This window comes from Ambystoma mexicanum, chromosome 8 (genome assembly GCF_040938575.1).
Source record: "Ambystoma mexicanum isolate Mex_15411 chromosome 8, UKY_AmexF1_1, whole genome shotgun sequence".
In the NCBI taxonomy this organism is placed as follows: domain Eukaryota; kingdom Metazoa; phylum Chordata; class Amphibia; order Caudata; family Ambystomatidae; genus Ambystoma; species Ambystoma mexicanum.
In genome coordinates, this window is record NC_090929.1 from 156,023,893 (window position 1) to 156,034,178 (window position 10,286).

Consider the following 10,286-nt stretch of genomic DNA (forward strand, 5'->3'; position numbering starts at 1 on the left):
TAGGCTGAGACTACCCCCAGCTAATCCTTTAACCACCAGGTGCACTCCTGGCTGAAGACACTGACTACAGGATTTCCAATTGTAAAATAGTTGAATGTTATTTTGTTTTATTTAGGCCCAGTGTTTACATCAATATGAAAATATCCTAGGCTTTGTGTGTTCTGTAAGCTGCTGTTTAATATAACCACTATTCTGAATTCTCCCTTCAGGGGACTATTTCTCAGGCTTGCATTTAGTTCAACTAAGGCATGGATAAGGGGCCACCTACAATAGGCACCTGATCTTTCAAGCTTGGCTGCTGTGTTTTATATACTTGTAAGTGTTTCTCTTTTGTGGTTGAATTTCTGTGAAATATACAACCGCAGGTTTGTGTTACAATATTTACCATGAGAAGGATTGCATTTGAGCAGCAGAGTTGTTTCTATGTGTTTTTGATTAGATTAGTAAGTGCTTCCATGTTGGGTGAGCAATTGTTGCATTACTTCCAAAACAGAAAACCATCTAAGGATTTCTTTAAAAACTCTTGAAAGCCTTGGGTAAGCCCAGAAAAGAGCAGGGGAAATGTGGGAGGAGTTACTTAATGGTTTGGTGCCTTGAGTAGAAAGAGAGGGGAGCTCCTGAACAGTATGGTGCCTTGAGCATATAAGCATGGATTTTTCACTGGGGTAAGACTACACATCAGTGTAGCTTCTATGGTGTTTCCCGTAAACCACAACCTATATTCTTACTAAAAAATGTACTTAGCCTTAAACCAAAAGCTTGCAGGAATGAATAAAGGGGCACCCACAATAGGCACCTTATTTCTGGATTGGAAGGAGCTAGAGACTTAATTGTTGGTTCTTTTTACTCAGCATTACATTATCATTTTGTTTCTATGTGGTTTGGTGCCTTGGGGGTCATTCAAGGGATACACCTATATGAAAACTCCCTTCAAGAGAGTACTAGTCAGGCTTGCATTTAGATCAAGTTTAGTGAATGTAAAGGACATGTATTAGCATAAGAATAAGAAACTCAGAAACATTTTAATGATGCCACGTTAAAGGAAAATGAGCTGATCCACTGTTGTAACCCTACAGAGACATGGGCAGGTAGACTTACCCCAGAGAAGAATCCATTCTTAAGGCAGGAAAGTAGTGTGGTGTACAGCAAAAAGACAATGTTGGCCTTCAGTACCCTTCAGAACTCAAGAGTCTTGTGCCTAGAGCTGTGATGAAGTCAGCCTCTCCTCTTCTATTTAAGCCTTGGGTAAGCTAGTACTAGAGTACCCTTCAGAACTCAAGAGTCTTGTGCCTAGAGCTGTGATGAAGTCAGCCTCTCCTCTTCTATTTAAGCTTTGGGTAAGCTCAGAAAAGAGTGGGAAAAATGTGGGAGGAGCTACTTAATGGTTTGGTGCCTTGGGGTGGGGGGGTCATTCAAGGGATACAGCTATATGAAAACTCCCTTCAAGGGAGTACTAGTCAGGCTTGCATTTAGATCAGGTTTAGTGAATTTAAAGGACATGTATCAGCAGAAGAATGATAAACTTTGAAACATGTTAATACTGGCAGGTTAAAGGAAAATGAGCAGATCTACTGTTGTCACTCTTTCAAAAAACAAAAATCAAAGCAGAGACATGGGCAGGTAGACTCACCCCAGAGAAGAATCCATTCTCAAGGCAAGAAAGTAGTGTGGTGGACAGCAAAAAGACAATGATGGCCTTCAGTACCCTTCAGAACTCTACAGTCTTGTGCCTAGAGCTGTAATGAAGTCAACACTTGCTCTGCTATTTAAGCCTTGGGAAAGCTCAGAAAAGAGCGGGAAAAATGTGGGAGGAGCTACTTAATGGTTTGGTGCCTTGGGGTCATTCAAGGGATACAGCTATATGAAAACTCCCTTCAAGAGTACTAGTCAGGACATGTATTAGCACAAGAATAATAAACTTGAAAACATGTTAATACTGGCAGGTTAAAGGAAAATGAGCAGATCTACTGTTGTCACTCTTTCAAAAAACAAAAACCAAAGCAAAGACATGGGCATGTAGACTAACCCCAGAGAAGAATCCATTCTTAAGGCAAGAAAGTAGTGTGGTGGACAGCAAAAAGACAAGGATTTCCTTCAGTACCCTTCAGAACTCAACAGTCTTTTGCCTAGAGCTGTAATGAAGTCAGCACTTGCTCTGCTATTTAAGCCTTTGGTAAGCTCAGAAAAGAGCGGGAAAAATGTGGGAGGAGCTACTTAATGGTTTGGTGCCTTGGGGCGGGGGGGTCATTCAAGGGATACACCTATATGAAAACTCCCTTCAAGAGAGTACTAGTCAGGCTTGCATTCAGATCAAGTTTAGTGAATCTAAAGGACATGTATTAGCATAAAAATAAGAAACTTGGAAACATATTAAAGCTGGCGCGTTAAAGGAAAATGAGCAGATCCACTGTTGTAACTCTACAGAGACATGGGCAGGTAGACTTACCCCAGAGAAGAATCCATTCTTAAGGCAGGAAAGTAGTGTGGTGTACAGCAAAAAGACAATGTTGGCCTTCAGTACCCTTCGGACCTCAAGAGTCTTGTGCCTAGAGCTGTAATGAAGTCAGCACTTGCTCTGCTAATTAAGCATTGGGTAAGCTCAGAAAAGAGCGGGAAAAATGTGGGAGGAGCTACTTAATGGCTTGGTGCCTTGGGGGTCATTGAAGGGATACACCTATATGAAAACTCCCTTCAAGGGAGTACTAGCCAGGCTTGCGTTTAGATCAACTTTAATGAATCTAAAGGACCTGTATTAGCACAAGAATAATAAACTTGGAAACATGTTAATACTGGAAGGTTAAAGGAAAATGAGCAGATCCACTGTTGTAAGTCTTTCAAAAAACAAAAATCATAACAGAGACATGGGCAGGTAGACTCACCCCAGAGAAGAATCCATTCTTAAGGCAGGAAAGTAGTGTGGTGGACAGCAAAAAGACAATGTTGGCCTTCAGTACCCTTCGGACCTCAAGAGTCTTTTGCCTAGAGCTGTAATGAAGTCAGCACTAGCTCTGCTAATTTAGCCTTGGGTAAGCTCAGAAAAGAGCGGGAAAAATGTGGGAGGAGCTACTGTACGGTTTGGTGCCTTTGGGATTTAAGAATGGATTCTTCACTGGGGTAAGACTACACATCAGTGTAGCTGCTATGATGTTTTCTGTAAGCCATGAACTATATTCCTACTAAAAACACTTGTTTTGGACTAAAACCTTACTAGGCCTTAAACCAAAAGCTTGCGGAAATTAATAAGGGGACACCTGTATTGGGCACCTTATCTCTGGATTGGAAGCAGCATGAAACTTCATTGTTGGTTAATTTTACTTAGCAGCACTTTGCCATTTCATGTCTATGTGTGTTGAGTTTCTGCAGTAGAGGTAAGGGGGTAGCACACCATGGAAACCCCTCGCATAAAAGCCTGCAGGAAAGAAAAAGGGACCACCTGCATTAGGCAGCTTCTCTCTGGTTTGGAAGGAGCTAGAAACTTCATTTCTGGTTAATCTTTCTCAGCATCCCATTGCCATTTTGTTTTTTGTGTGTGTTGTGTGCCTTTAGTAGGAGCAAGGGGCCAGCACAGCCTTGGAAATCTGTGAATAAGAGCTTGCAGGAATGGAGAAGGAGTCACCTGTACTATACAACATTATCTTGTGATTTCAAGGCGCTAGAAACTACATTTTTGGTTCATTCTTCTTAGGATCAGTGTCACATATTTTCCATGTGTTTTCTGTACCTATGGTAAGAGTAAGGGGCCAGCATGTCTCTACCGAGGAAGGGCACTACACCTAAACAATTATCACCTCCCCCTCTAGGCTGAGACAAAGCTGAACACTCTAGCACCTCCTCCCTGACATGGCTCACATGCCAGGGATTAAGAATCTGCATAATGATCTGCGACCCCGTGCGGTGAGACTAAGCTGCACATTCTAACACCTCCTGCGAGGTAGGCTGAGACTACCCCCAGCTAATCCTTTAACCACCAGGTGCACTCCTGGCTGAAGACACTGACTACAGGATTTCCAATTGTAAAATAGTTGAATGTTATTTTGTTTTATTTAGGCCCAGTGTTTACATCAATATGAAAATATCCTAGGCTTTGTGTGCTCTGTAAGCTGCTGTTTAATATAACCACTATTCTGAATTCTCCCTTCAGGGGACTATTTCTCAGGCTTGCATTTAGTTCAACTAAGGCATGGATAAGGGGCCACCTACAATAGGCACCTGATCTTTCAAGCTTGGCTGCTGTGTTTTATATACTTGTAAGTGTTTCTCTTTTGTGGTTGAATTTCTGTGAAATATACAACCGCAGGTTTGTGTTACAATATTTACCATGAGAAGGATTGCATTTGAGCAGCAGAGTTGTTTCTATGTGTTTTTGATTAGATTAGTAAGTGCTTCCATGTTGGGTGAGCAATTGTTGCATTACTTCCAAAACAGAAAACCATCTAAGGATTTCTTTAAAAACTCTTGAAAGCCTTGGGTAAGCCCAGAAAAGAGCAGGGGAAATGTGGGAGGAGTTACTTAATGGTTTGGTGCCTTGAGTAGAAAGAGAGGGGAGCTCCTGAACAGTATGGTGCCTTGAGCATATAAGCATGGATTTTTCACTGGGGTAAGACTACACATCAGTGTAGCTTCTATGGTGTTTCCCGTAAACCACAATCTATATTCTTACTAAAAAATGTACTTAGCCTTAAACCAAAAGCTTGCAGGAATGAATAAAGGGGCACCCACAATAGGCACCTTATTTCTGGATTGGAAGGAGCTAGAGACTTAATTGTTGGTTCTTTTTACTCAGCATTACATTATCATTTTGTTTCTATGTGGGTTGGTGCCTTGGGGGTCATTCAAGGGATACACCTATATGAAAACTCCCTTAAGGGCAGTACTAGTCAGGCTTGCATTTAGATCATGTTTAGTGAATCTAAAGGACATGTATTAGCACAAGAATAAGAAACTCAGAAACATTTTAATGATGCCACGTTAAAGGAAAATGAGCTGATCCACTGTTGTAACCCTACAGAGACATGGGCAGGTAGACTTACCCCAGAGAAGAATCCATTCTTAAGGCAGGAAAGTAGTGTGGTGTACAGCAAAAAGACAATGTTGGCCTTCAGTACCCTTCAGAACTCAAGAGTCTTGTGCCTAGAGCTGTGATGAAGTCAGCCTCTCCTCTTCTATTTAAGCCTTGGGTAAGCTCAGAAAAGAGCGGGAAAAATGTGGGAGGAGCTACTTAATGGTTTGGTGCCTTGGGGCGGGGGGGTCATTCAAGGGATACACCTATATGAAAACTCCCTTCAAGGGAGTACTAGTCAGGCTTGCATTTAGATCAGGTTTAGTGAATTTAAAGGACATGTATCAGCACAAGAATGATAAACTTTGAACCATGTTAATACTGGCAGGTTAAAAGAAAATGAGCAGATCTACTGTTGTCACTCTTTCAAAAAACAAAAACCAAAGCAAAGACATGGGCATGTAGACTCACCCCAGAGAAGAATCCATTCTCAAGGCAAGAAAGTAGTGTGGTGGACAGCAAAAAGACAAGGATTTCCTTCAGTACCCTTCAGAACTCAACAGTCTTTTGCCTAGAGCTGTAATGAAGTCAGCACTTGCTCTGCTATTTAAGCCTTGGGTAAGCTCAGAAAAGAGCGGGAAAAATGGGGCAGGAGCTACTTAATGGTTTGGTGCCTTGGGGTCATTCAAGGGATACAGCTATATGAAAACTCCCTTCAAGAGAGTACTAGTCAGGCTTGCATTCAGATCAAGTTTAGTGAATCTAAAGGACATGTATTAGCATAAAAATAAGAAACTTGGAAACATATTAAAGCTGGCACGTTAAAGGAAAATTAGCAGATCCACTGTTGTAACCCTACAGAGACATGGGCAGGTAGACTTACCCCAGAGAAGAATCCATTCTTAAGGCAGGAAAGTAGTGTGGTGTACAGCAAAAAGACAATGTTGGCCTTCAGTACCCTTCAGAACTCAAGAGTCTTGTGCCTAGAGCTGTAATGAAGTCAGCCTCTCCTCTTCTATTTAAGCCTTTGGTAAGCTCAGAAAAGAGCTGGAAATTTGTGGGAGGAGCTACTTAATGGTTTGGTGCCTTGGGGCGGGGGGGTCATTCAAGGGATACACCTATATGAAAACTCCCTTCAAGAGAGTACTAGTCAGGCTTGCATTCAGATCAAGTTTAGTGAATCTAAAGGACATGTATTAGCATAAAAAGAAGAAACTTGGAAACATATTAAAGCTGGCACGTTAAAGGAAAATGAGCAGATCCACTGTTGTAACTCTACAGAGACATGGGCAGGTAGACTTACCCCAGAGAAGAATCCATTCTTAAGGCAGGAAAGTAGTGTGGTGTACAGCAAAAAGACAATGTTGGCCTTCAGTACCCTTCGGACCTCAAGAGTCTTGTGCCTAGAGCTGTAATGAAGTCAGCACCTCCTCTGCTATTTAAGCATTGGGTAAGCTCAGAAAAGAGCGGGAAAAATGTGGGAGGAGCTACTTAATGGCTTGGTGCCTTGGGGGTCATTGAAGGGATACACCTATATGAAAACTCCCTTCAAGGGAGTACTAGCCAGGCTTGCGTTTAGATCAACTTTAATGAATCTAAAGGACATGTATTAGCACAAGAATAATAAACTTGGAAACATGTTAATACTGGAAGGTTAAAGGAAAATGAGCAGATCCACTGTTGTAAGTCTTTCAAAAAACAAAAATCATAACAGAGACATGGGCAGGTAGACTCACCCCAGAGAAGAATCCATTCTTAAGGCAGGAAAGTAGTGTGGTGGACAGCAAAAAGACAATGTTGGCCTTCAGTACCCTTCGGACCTCAAGAGTCTTTTGCCTAGAGCTGTAATGAAGTCAGCACTTGCTCTGCTATTTAAGCCTTGGGTAAGCTCAGAAAAGAGCGGGAAAAATGTGGGAGGAGCTACTGTACGGTTTGGTGCCTTGTGGTCATTCAAGGGATACAGCTATATGAAAACTCCCTTCAAGAGAGTACTAGTCAGGCTTGCATTTAGATCAAGTTTAGTGAATGTAAAGGACATGTATTAGCATAAGAATAAGAAACTCAGAAACATTTTAATGATGCCACGTTAAAGGAAAATGAGCTGATCCACTGTTGTAACCCTACAAAGACATGGGCAGGTAGACTTACCCCAGAGAAGAATCCATTCTTAAGGCAGGAAAGTAGTGTGGTGTACAGCAAAAAGACAATGTTGGCCTTCAGTACCCTTCAGAACTCAAGAGTCTTGTGCCTAGAGCTGTGATGAAGTCAGCCTCTCCTCTTCTATTTAAGCCTTGGGTAAGCTAGTACTAGAGTACCCTTCAGAACTCAAGAGTCTTGTGCCTAGAGCTGTGATGAAGTCAGCCTCTCCTCTTCTATTTAAGCCTTGGGTAAGCTCAGAAAAGAGCGGGAAAATGTGGGAGGAGCTACTTAATGGTTTGGTGCCTTGGGGCGGGGGGGTCATTCAAGGGATACACCTATATGAAAACTCCCTTCAAGGGAGTACTAGTCAGGCTTGCATTTAGATCAAGTTTAATGAATTTAAAGGACATGTATCAGCACAAGAATGATAAACTTTGAAACATGTTAATACTGGAAGGTTAAAAGAAAATGAGCAGATCTACTGTTGTCACTCTTTCAAAAAACAAAAACCAAAGCAAAGACATGGGCATGTAGACTCACCCCAGAGAAGAATCCATTCTCAAGGCAAGAAAGTAGTGTGGTGGACAGCAAAAAGACAAGGATTTCCTTCAGTACCCTTCAGAACTCAACAGTCTTGTGCCTAGAGATGTAATGAAGTCAGCACCTCCTCTGCTATTTAAGCATTGGGTAAGCTCAGAAAAGAGCGGGAAAAATGTGGGAGGAGCTACTTAATGGCTTGGTGCCTTGGGGGTCATTGAAGGGATACACCTATATGAAAACTCCCTTCAAGGGAGTACTAGCCAGGCTTGCGTTTAGATCAACTTTAATGAATCTAAAGGACATGTATTAGCACAAGAATAATAAACTTGGAAACATGTTAATACTGGAAGGTTAAAGGAAAATGAGCAGATCCACTGTTGTAAGTCTTTCAAAAAACAAAAATCATAACAGAGACATGGGCAGGTAGACTCACCCCAGAGAAGAATCCATTCTTAAGGCAGGAAAGTAGTGTGGTGGACAGCAAAAAGACAATGTTGGCCTTCAGTACCCTTCGGACCTCAAGAGTCTTTTGCCTAGAGCTGTAATGAAGTCAGCACTTGCTCTGCTATTTAAGCCTTGGGTAAGCTCAGAAAAGAGCGGGAAAAATGTGGGAGGAGCTACTGTACGGTTTGGTGCCTTGTGGTCATTCAAGGGATACAGCTATATGAAAACTCCCTTCAAGAGAGTACTAGTCAGGCTTGCATTTAGATCAAGTTTAGTGAATGTAAAGGACATGTATTAGCATAAGAATAAGAAACTCAGAAACATTTTAATGATGCCACGTTAAAGGAAAATGAGCTGATCCACTGTTGTAACCCTACAGAGACATGGGCAGGTAGACTTACCCCAGAGAAGAATCCATTCTTAAGGCAGGAAAGTAGTGTGGTGTACAGCAAAAAGACAATGTTGGCCTTCAGTACCCTTCGGACCTCAAGAGTCTTGGGCCTAGAGCTGTAATGAAGTCAGCACCTCCTCTGCTATTTAAGCATTGGGTAAGCTCAGAAAAGAGCGGGAAAAATGTGGGAGGAGCTACTTAATGGCTTGGTGCCTTGGGGGTCATTGAAGGGATACACCTATATGAAAACTCCCTTCAAGGGAGTACTAGCCAGGCTTGCGTTTAGATCAACTTTATAATGAATCTAAAGGACATGTATTAGCACAAGAATAATAAACTTGGAAACATGTTAATACTGGAAGGTTAAAGGAAAATGAGCAGATCCACTGTTGTAAGTCTTTCAAAAAACAAAAATCATAACAGAGACATGGGCATGTAGACTCACCCCAGAGAAGAATCCATTCTTAAGGCAGGAAAGTAGTGTGGTGGACAGCAAAAAGACAAGGATTTCCTTCAGTACCCTTCAGAACTCAACAGTCTTTTGCCTAGAGCTGTAATGAAGTCAGCACTTGCTCTGCTATTTAAGCCTTGGGTAAGCCCAGAAAAGAGCGGGAAAAATGTGGGAGGAGCTACTTAATGGTTTGGTGCCTTGGGGTCATTCAAGGGATACAGCTATATGAAAACTCCCTTCAAGAGAGTACTAGTCAGGCTTGCATTTAGATCAAGTTTAGTGAATGTAAAGGACATGTATTAGCATAAGAATAAGAAACTCAGAAACATTTTAATGATGCCACGTTAAAGGAAAATGAGCTGATCCACTGTTGTAACCCTACAGAGACATGGGCAGGTAGACTTACCCCAGAGAAGAATCCATTCTTAAGGCAGGAAAGTAGTGTGGTGTACAGCAAAAAGACAATGTTGGCCTTCAGTACCCTTCAGAACTCAAGAGTCTTGTGCCTAGAGCTGTGATGAAGTCAGCCGCTCCTCTTCTATTTAAGCCTTGGGTAAGCTCAGAAAAGAGCGGGGAAAAATGTGGGAGGAGCTACTTAATGGTTTGGTGCCTTGGGGGGGGGGGGGTCATTCAAGGGATACACCTATATGAAAACTCCCTTCAAGGGAGTACTAGTCAGGCTTGCATTCAGATCAAGTTTAGTGAATCTAAAGGACATGTATTAGCATAAAAATAAGAAACTTGGAAACATATTAAAGCTGGCACGTTAAAGGAAAATGAGCAGATCCACTGTTGTAACTCTACAGAGACATGGGCAGGTAGACTTACCCCAGAGAAGAATCCATTCTTAAGGCAGGAAAGTAGTGTGGTGCACAGCAAAAAGACAATGTTGGCCTTCAGTACCCTTCGGACCTCAAGAGTCTTGTGCCTAGAGCTGTAATGAAGTCAGCACCTCCTCTGCTATTTAAGCATTGGGTAAGCTCAGAAAAGAGCGGGAAAAATGTGGGAGGAGCTACTTAATGGTTTGGTGCCTTGTGGTCATTCAAGGGATACAGCTATATGAAAACTCCCTTCAAGAGAGTACTAGTCAGGCTTGCATTTAGATCAAGTTTAGTGAATCTAAAGGACATGTATTAGCACAAGAATAATAAACTTGGAAACATGTTAATACTGGAAGGTTAAAGGAAAATGAGCAGATCCACTGTTGTAAGTCTTTCAAAAAACAAAAATCATAACAGAGACATGGGCAGGTAGACTCACCCCAGAGAAGAATCCATTCTTAAGGCAGGAAAGTAGTGTGGTGGACAGCAAAAAGACAATGT